Raw genomic sequence first — 10,621 nt, forward strand, 5'->3', positions numbered from 1 at the left:
GACCTCAACCCTCCTATGTTTTCCACTGGAACCGTACCTACCATGCTAGTCAAACTGCTAACTCTCTCTTTGTCAGGTTGTATCCAACCTCGACAGAGCGCAGAGGTTACAGTTCGTCCAACTAGCAGTAAGGTTCAGGAATCTTGATTCCCTGAAAGCCGCCCTGCAAGCTGAGCATGATGCCACCCCGGTACCATGCCTTGTAGTCCTCGAGAAGGTGACCCCGATAGTCCCAAGAGCTGACACTCTAATGCTAGAGTGTCAGCTGAGCACCCAAGAAAGAGAGGGAGAGATGAGCCAACCCAGTGCTGGGGATCTCACCTCCCTGCAGGCTGAGGTGGGCACCACCCCGGTGCCCTGCCTTGTGTCCACTCCGGTAGTGCCAGATGGTGTGTCCGTGGGGGCACAGTCCGAGAAGCAGGTCCCAGAACACATGGGAGCACCAGTTATCATAACCCCAGAAGAAGCCTACTGATTTGGTGAAACTAGTTGGGCTTTTTGGACCTTGGAGGGCACCATACCAACCCCTCTACAATCCAGTGCTGACATCAGAGGTCTCCGGAGCGCCAGCTGGGGAGAGAAGCAGACGGGAGAGACTCTGTGTGGATGACCAGGCAGGAAGAAAGTACCAGCTGCTGACGAGAGCGGAGTTAGGGTTGGAGTACGCCCCAAGTCACTCCCTGCACTCTACCTTGGGGGACAGTGTGAGTTTACATTATCCCCTTTGTGTTGTTTGTGGCTTGGAGATAAAACGTTATTGCACCAGCATTTCTGTACTGTATGTGTTTCTTCCTACATGTATCTGTGATGGTGGTTTAACCTATGAGACCCTGGTTCAACGGAGGAGTGCACAACATCACTCAGCAGGGCTGGTATCATCTGTTACCGTGCAATCACTTTATTATTCACTTTATTATTCACATCATTCAGTTTGCGCCGTGAACACACATTTTATTCACTTCTTCGTCATTGCAGTTGGGAAACTGCAAGCGTTTTTGGCAGCACCTGATATATAATGCACATTAAGCATTGGAACATTGCACTTTAAACAGTTGTATATTTGTCACTTGTCACTAGTTTAAGTTTGCGCCTTATTTTCTTTATCATCACTTCTCTACATTGGGAGCCCCCACACACAGAGGACCTTGAAGGGATCAGGCCGGTATGTCAGACCATGCCCGACCAGTGTCCCGCTGTGTATAATGTTCCCCACTGTGACCTTTTTTCTGCCTGTGTGACAGACAGGGAACTACCTGAGCTCAGTGAGTGGTACCAGCAGATGGTGCAGGTAAATTCTGATTTTTTTATTTACAGAAGGAACACACACACGATTATTTGCAAAAAAACACTTGAAATACACTTACTGGGACGGGGCAAAACGAAATCTTCTATCGCCAAAAGGAAATCTTTAGAAACAGAGTCTTTAGGCACAATTTCCCAGGAGCGGCAGTTGTGCTCAAATAAAGCCAAAAACAGTCTTTGGATAGGGGCGCCTCTCGCAACCCCTGTTTCTCTTCCGCAGCTGCTTACTTTGTTCTACCCCATATAATTGGTTCTGGATTCCTTAGTTCTTACGAACTCTTGACTTGGGTTATGATGTTGCAAAGTTTAAAATCCAGGTTAGATGAATCTGACTCCCGATCGGCTGCAGGGATTTTTATGCAGTAAAAATCCTTATCTGTAACCTCTGCAGCCAATCTCCTGCCAAACATTTCTAAAGTACCGCAATTACAACTTGAGTGTTTCCCTCTGTTCCGGCCATCTGAAGGAAAATCCCCTTATGCCTATAATGTTAGAACCATTAAAAGAGGGGGACTTTCATTCATCAATTTTTATGAAACTGTATAAAAATTGCGTTATAACCTTTTTCATGATTTTACTCTCCCAGCCCTGACAGCAAATCTCAGCGCTCTAGGACCTTCCTAGCTGGGTTAGCGAAATGCTATGCACTGTGTTGCAGGCTCCTGGGTTTTAAAACCATTTTCCTTTGCTCGGTTACAGGAAAACACTGCTATTGAAATACATTTCATAGTAGGAATAACATTATCCTCGCCACCTTATACCTGGTGGGAGACACACAGGCATTTTTATTAAAAGCTCAGTGTTACTGCCATTACTGGGCTGAAGAGCTGACAATCACAATTCCCCAATATGGCTCAGGGGCACCCAGCCAGGCATAATAACTTTATTTACTGGCCTGGACACCCCTTTACTATCATGGTGACATACTCATCAGTCAGGCTAGCTGCATCCCGGCAAGTGGCTGGCTTTTGGTCAAAGACCCAATCCCTCACCCCAGGCTAGCACCGCTGTAAGAACTGCTCCTTGAACATTAAGTTCAGTAAGCTGTAGTACATGGTGGCTTGGCATCCTTCCACCCACTGAGTGCCATGCTGGATGTCGGAAGGTAAAAATCATATGTGTTTTCTGGCTGGTCTTGTCCCCAGACCTGAACATTCCATGGTATGCCTCTGGAGTGAGGGCATAATGGCACAGCAATAAAGCCTTCACATGTCGGTAGCCATTGCTGTCCAATGACGGGATCCCCTGAAAGGTCTGCAGGGCTATCCCTGTCAATAGCGGTGACAATGGCAAAACCGTGTCCCATTCTGGAACACAGAACCGGAGACACTGATCCTCAAACAACTTAAGGAATCCATCAATGTTGTCCATGTCATCTACCAAGTTGCTGAAGATGTAGTGTGACACCTTTGGCAGGGGAGGTTGGTCAGGGATCCACCGGGGTCGTGGGGGCTGCAATCAACTGCAACCTCTGCTCAAAGGTGACCCCCTCTCCCCAAGTGGCAAGGAGAGAGGTAAGTCTTGTGGCAGGGAGACCTGTAGCAATTGGGGCTATGACGGCTGCACTCCCTGGTTCCTGCTCACGCTCCTCCTCCTCTTCTTCACCGTTCTCCTCCTCCTCTGCCTCCACTTCCTCCCAGGCTGGACGATCCTCCTGTAACCAGAATGGTGGCCCCTGCCTCAGCAGGTGAAGCTATTCCCGCTTCATGTTGCTCAAGATCCTTCACCTGCTGGCACTAAACTTAAAGTGACAGAACCTGCACTTTTCCTGCTTTGTGTAACGTGTCTAAATCACTACTTGTTTTGAGAGTTCGCAATCTACGAGTTCGTCTTTATGCTATAAGTCCCCTCAGGATTTTATAGCATAAAGCTCAATGATCCCACCGCCGCCACCAGTAAATAAGCCTGTTACAGGAGACCAGGCAATTTACACCTTTTTACCAGGAACATTCATTGTGCAAAACATGTAAAGTGAAATACATTTTGATTTATTCGCATGAAAAGGCATACACACTACATAAGAAGAGACACACTTGGGAGCTGGGGTACAAAACTAGACTTTCCTAGCTGTATGGCACTCTAAACAAGAGTTTTTCTTTGACCGGGACTTAGCCCGAAATGTCCTGGAACTCAAATTGGCATGAAATTCCAGACGCGACTGCTCCCTTCTCTCCGGAGGACTTGATTTTGCTTGATCGGGACTTAGCTCCAAACGTCTTGGAACTAAAATCATCTTGAAATCCCAGCCGCGACCACTACGTTTAATTCTCAGAACTTGGTCGCAAAAAGCTGGACAGAAAATATTCCGGGTTGTTTTTCGGAAGCTGATGCTTTGCTATTCGTGCAAGAGCATCTTTTAGCACATTAAAAAAGCCCACCGCTGTTTTGGCACTCGAGCTTCTCCTGACTGATTGGCTGAGAGGTTTCTTATAGTATTTTGGAGTTCATTCACAAAATAGTACAGTCAATCACAGCATGGGAACTTTCTTACCAGCCAATCAGAATGAAGCCGGTCCTATAAAGTCGGGCAAGCGAGGATTCTGAATCTTCCAAGGGACATGCCCAAGTTTGCGATCTAGACCCTTGGTATCGGATGCCACCCGCTGGGTCAGGCTTCTCCACATCTGGTGGGGCAAATGGTAGTCCGGAGGACTTCCATTCATCCCAGGATGTGGGTACTTGATCCCCTCCCTCCCTCCCAAATGGTCTTCATACCTCAGGCATCCTCTGCTGGCTTTCAACTCCGATGTCCCACAGACTTACTGACACCAAACTTGGTAGCCCTAGTAGCCTGTCGGAACATTGATTCTGAAAGTCCTATCTCATTACCGTGCACAACAGAATATCTTATATATGAAACACAATGTTAATAAAAATATACTTTTACATGTCCTAAGTCTCTGTGTATGGGGAAATTGAATAAGAAGCTGCACTTTATTTTCTACTAGCCTATATTCCCCACACACTATCTCATAAACTTTGACTAGACTCTAAGAATCCCCTCACAACCTTATCTATTGTTGGAGCACCCATGAACCCCTATATAGGTTCTGGGTTTCCTGGGCATTAACTGGGTATCCAGCATAATTTTTGTGTACATTTTGAGGGGAACCAGCAACTCTGGATCCCGACTAGCTAGGCATATTATGACAACAATTCCTCCACAAAACCCCACTTGAAACTAATTTCCTAGCAATCCCTGCTTGCTGGCATTCCTGGAAAGGCAAAACATAAAAATTATTTATTGTCGAACAATTATATATTATGCAGATACAACAGTTAGGCTGAAGAGCTGACACTCTTGAACCCCAATACATGGATCAGAGGTAACCAAAAAGGCTTATTTTTTATTTGAGAGCCTATTTATCCCCTCACCTTCAAAGTAATGAAATAACTTCATAAAATAATAAAGTTTATTCGCATAAATTCGCTTAAAATACAGACAAAAAGCCACAGTTATTTTGGGACTGGGGTTGAAAACTAGACTTTCCTAGGTGCAGGGAACTCAGTGGATGAGTTTTACCCTGACCGGGACTTAGCCCGGAATCTCTTGGAACCCAAATCGGCATGATTTCCACACACCACCGTTACGTTCTCTTCTGAGAATTTGCTCCCGCCACGTCCGCTAGGTTCGATTTTGAGAACTTGGGCACAAAAAGCTGGACAGCCTCTGGCAGGCAGGCTTTTCTGGCTTGAAATCGAAGCCGGTTGCTCAGCTATTCGCGTAGAAGCAACTTTGAAAAGCCCGCCCGCGCTCTTACTACTGGAGAACTACAATCTGATTGGCTCACAGATCTTTATAGTATTCTGAGTTTCATTCACAAAACTCAGCAGCCAATCATCGCGTGGGAAAATTCCCAAGCAACCAGTCAGAGCCAAACCAGCTGAAAAAACTGGGTCAGCAGGAAATCTGAAATAGCCAAGGGATATGCGCAAGTTTTCCATCTTCGTCCTGAGCTATCTCAATGCCACCCGCTGGGACAGTCTCCAACATGTCTGGCAGAGCAAGTGGCAATCCGGACAACTGCTATTGATCTCCGGACCTGGTACTCCACCTTTCTCAACTGACCAAATGCTATTCTCACCTCTGGCATCCTCTGATTGCTTTGAACTCCGATGTCCAGTAGACTTACCAGCGCCTATGGATTAGCTGAGGCAGTCTGTCTTGACATCGGTTCCGAATGTAAAAACACATTACATTTAATAAAGTATACTTTAATAATTTAAGGTATGTTGGTAATATACTTCTGAGTCTCTGAGTTCAGGGGACAGAAGAAGAAAGATGGTGTACTTTTATTTCTACCTGCCTTATTCTAAGCACACTATCTTTTGGTCTCATACTGGACTCTCAGTGTCTCCCCTCAACCTTATATACAGTTGGGGCACCCACAAACCCTACACTTGTTCTGGGTCACCTTGGCACAAGCTGGGGTACCGCGCAACTGCTGATTACAGCTGAGCAGTGAAGCTTCTGCGTCCGAGCACACAGACGGAGTGAACGGTTTCTGAGATTATCAGCCCCTTTGATGCAGCGATCTGAAAGCATTTGACTGATATGCCTGTTATTTCTGCTACATTGTAAGTAGCCTCTGTTGCTTGCGCATTAATTTTATTAATAACCGTACTTCACCATATTGGTATCTTTTTCATCTATAGGTACATCTCGTTGTGGAATTCGAATATAGGACTTGTTCACATATTTATCCTTCAGGTGTATATCCATGCACTGGTGTCTCTGATTTGCACCCTTTGTGTTTTTTTTGCCGGTATCCCTCTGCATGTAAAGGTCCCGATCACGTGACCGTGGAATGTAAACAAAGCAGGGGGATACCGGTACCCCCTAAAGGGGCCTGTGTCTCGGGAAGCAGGGGGTCCCTGGACCTAAAACCAAAGCGGTTCAGCTCCGGAGACCCTCTGCACATCTACACTATGAATAAAACACCCACATCAATAAACAATCATTCCTTACCTTTGCAGCTAGGTGCTATGGTAATGAAGCAGCATGAATGTATTTTTAATAATAGTGTACTGTGAGCAGGGGGTCCCATGAGCTGAACCACATTGATTTGTGGACCAGGCCCCGGTATGTTTCATTGGGTGGCAGTGTCGCCGCCATCTTTATAGCATCCCATTCGCGCCATGCCCGCTATAAATATGGCGGCGATACTGGAACCGATGCCCCAAACCGGGGCCTGTAACTCGGGAAGCAGGGGGTCTCTGAGCCACAAATCAATGCGGTTCAGCTCAGGAGCCCCCCGGCTTCCGCACAATATTATTAAAATACATAAATGCTGCTTCATTACCATAGCGGATAGCCGCTAAGGCAATGAAGGGGTTAAGGCAGAATAGCATGTTTATTGGGGATATTTGCCCCCAATAAACATTGTAATAAACAACATACACCCCCTGTGTATTTAAAAGACATAAACACCAATCAATACATTAAATACATATTGCACTCACCCATTTCTGGCTGCCACGATGAAGGCCATCCTCATCTTCATCCTCGCCATGCCCCCTCCGCTGCTGCAAAACATACACAAGAATAAAAACATCCAATGTAATGTCCCCTAACCCCTTAATCACCATAGCGGTTAATAACCGCTACAGTCATCAAGGGGTTAACCCACCCTCACCCACCACTCGGGAGGCCTACATACCTTCCCACACTAACCCCCCACCCCATGAGGCCTAACCACCCTCACCCACTACCCACAAGGGAGGCTTACCCACATACCCTTGGGGCCAATACCCCCTCCCCCCCCAGTACCCACAATAAAAACAATACACAGCCCCACATTAAACATCATTCTATTTATTAAATACATTACCCAGCCCCTGTGCCCCCCCCATAAATACATGATTTATCTTTTTACATACAGGGTTCATAACCCAGCCCCATGCGAGTCCCCGGCGGGATGGCGGGTCACCTGACAGACCTACAGGGTACCAGCAACATGTTTCACACAGGTTCTGGAGGCCTGTTGGTGGGTCCCGCCAAATGCCGTGGCCCCCAGGTGGTCTCCTTGGGTCCCCACGGTAGACCCGCGGATGTCTGGTAGCCCCGGGTCAGACCCACAGGTGTCTGCGGGGCCTCGGGTGGTTCTCACGGGGGTCTGGGGAACTCACGAGTGCTCACTACGGGTCTGTGGTGCCCCCATGGATGTGGGACCACCGGTTCTTCCCCGCACACTACGGGTCCGCGGTGCCCCCACAGATGTGGGACCACCGGTTCATCCCCGCAGGTGTCACCTGTGGAACCACCAGCCTGATACCCGTGAGATACCCGAGGATACCGCAGGTGGTCTCCAGAGGTCTCACGCAGAACCAAGGAACCAACCCTGAATGTAAAAAAAATAAACCTGGCCTATACATTCAATACATACACCCCCCCCCCCCCAACACCTACAGTACAATAATGTGCAAAATATCTATTATCCAGATAGGTATAATAGATTATTTACCCATTATTAAACACATTAACTAGCATATTAAAATAAATAAAGTACTACTGACCTCATCAATAAGAAGCCCCTGTCGCCAGCAACATCCTTGTCTTTCGTTGCCCACAAAATACATAGCCAATACATAGCCAATACATTGCAATTACATGCAGATATCAATTAACCCCTTAAACACCTTATCGGATAATAACCTCAAAGGTAATTAAGGGGTTAAGCCACACTGGCCCGATACCCACCCTTCACCCATTCATTTGTACAGTCGCTTCATCATGCAACTATATATATATATATATATATATATATATATATATATATATATATATATATATATATATATTCACACACATGATGAACCAAAATACAAATAAATGTAGAAGGGTTATCAAAAACATGCTGTACTACAAATACCACTTCTCCATACAGACACACTACAATAAAATCAATTTCCTTTAATAATCCAATCTGATCTTCCAATCAAAAACCTCAAATGCCAATTAAAAGCCACAAATGCCACTCAAAACATTGCATTTACATTCTATACATCATGCTTACAATCTATGCACCATGTACATTCTGCAAATGAATGTTAACAATAACATATTCCAAACAAAATACCAATACATCCAAACAAGTATACTATTTAAACCAATCCAGTAACCATAAATCAATTAGCATTCATTAATTAAATCCCTAATCAATTTACATTCCATCCCTAACAATTAACTAATTCAATCGTTGAACAGAACAAGTTATCCTCTGACAAAATATAAGTACCAAAAAGAATACAATATACAAAAGCAAGCCTCACCCTGACCTAAAGTACACCATACAATAGCAAAAATTACATCTATCTAATTTTAAAATACATGACACACACATTTATGCATAGCAGCATAGCCAAAATAATTTAGAACACAGCAAATCAAACTTTTAAAACAACATATTTTCTTACCCTGTATGTTTATATCGATCTAGACATACATACATACATACATACATATACATACATACAGTGGCAAGAAATGATATACCAAAAATAAATAAATACACATGTTTAAAAGCTTAAAAACAAAGAACAAGTTAAATCAAATACATTTCTTTAGTTCACTTACCATTACTTGACCCACTCAATGACTCCCGTTGAACAGCTTACTCTCGAACCAATCCACCACGCACAGGAACCCATAAAATAAAAAACCATAAAATAATAAACATTAAAATAAAAATCCAAAACAATCCACGGGTCTTCTATTTGTAATCCATCTTCATCTGTATTCTTCTTTCTTCTATCTGCAGCTCTCTTCCGGGGTCTTCTTGTCTTCTTTGGCCACGGCCTGGCCTTCTTCTTCTGTAGGAGGTCCTTCCTCCTCGGCGTCTGCCTTCAAAATGAGACGACATAGGCTTTTAAAGGCCTATGACGTCACATTTTCATCATGGTTCCCACGGCCCTGATTGGGCCGTGAAAACCATGTGTTTTGGCCGAGAAAAAAAAAAATGATGACGTCATTTAAAGGCAATGAAAGCACAGCCAATCAGAATGGCTTTGCTTCAATTGCCTTTAAGATGACATCATGAAAAGAAACATGGCCGTCCTCACATGGTACGGTAGCCAATCAGAGCGTGGGAAGTCTATCCCTACTCTGATTGGCTCTAGTACCATGTGACAGGCTTTCAATGATGTCACATCCGTTCTCCCCCAAGCCTCTGTCACATGGTATACTAGAGCCAATCAGAGTTGGGATGGAGTTGAAAATATAATTTCCCTGTTGGATGAAGAGATAATCACAGTGCTTGACGTTGTGCTCTGCTACTCAGAAAAATGTATGGCTCAGCATCACAATCTAGGAAAAAAAACACAAAAAGAGCACACAACTGTCATAGTGAAGTAAGTATTGTATATGCAAACGTTTTGTAGAAAGGTGTAAGTATTGCACATCCAAACAGGAAATTAAAAACAAGCTTATCGTATATCGGACCACAGTGGTGGTGTTTATTAGAGACAGCTGTCTCCCTACACAGGATGTATTGTGGCACAGCTTAAATTAAAAAAGACATCTCTCTCAAAGATCTTCGCAGGGTACACACGCTGTCTCGGATGCCGTCAGAGGAAACATGGCAGTACGAACCTCAAGTGGAAAGCAGGGAAGCTCAAGGGTGACATAAGCATCAGGTGGAATTGAACAATCCCGAGAGCACCTCAGGTTGAATAAAGAAAAGTATATCTAGACAACTGGGTCGGATCAAACCAATCCTAGCTGGGGATCAGATATATAAGTGTAAAGAAAGGGCTGATCACTGCAAAAAGTAGGCTGACTGGAGACGAAAAATAAAATCAAGTCCTTTTATTAGGCATGATCGCCAATCCACTAACATACATAGAGAGTCCTCTAATACGTTTCACTCCTGCAGAGCTTTGTCTAGCTCAGGATCAATAGTTTCCAATAAACTCCAATGTGTTTTGTGGCCCTGATGAAGTGACAGAGGGCCACGACACGTGTTGTAGTTTATGTAGGACCAGATCACCCCATACAGATAAGAGACATTCTTCATGGTGGCACTGTCCACGCGGGGCACCACCCAACGTAGAGTCAGAGGCTACGCCAACTTCACTGGATCATTGGATCTGCATTACCTTTCCGCTATACCGGGTGTAAGAGCACTTGGGCAGGTACTACAAGTGCACCAACTATACACTATCAGTTCTTGTGTGCAGCGCTGTCTCACATATTTGGGTGGGTTGTTGATGGTGGACATCAGGGTGGTTGGGTGCCCAAGAGCCCTTCAGTATGTTGGGGGTATAACCCATCTGTTGGGGACATTGGTTGGAGGGCATTGTGGGGTTTCGGCCCTGTAAG

The sequence above is a fragment of the Ascaphus truei genome, chromosome 3, assembly GCF_040206685.1.
Source record: "Ascaphus truei isolate aAscTru1 chromosome 3, aAscTru1.hap1, whole genome shotgun sequence".
NCBI classification, from domain to species: Eukaryota; Metazoa; Chordata; class Amphibia; order Anura; family Ascaphidae; genus Ascaphus; species Ascaphus truei.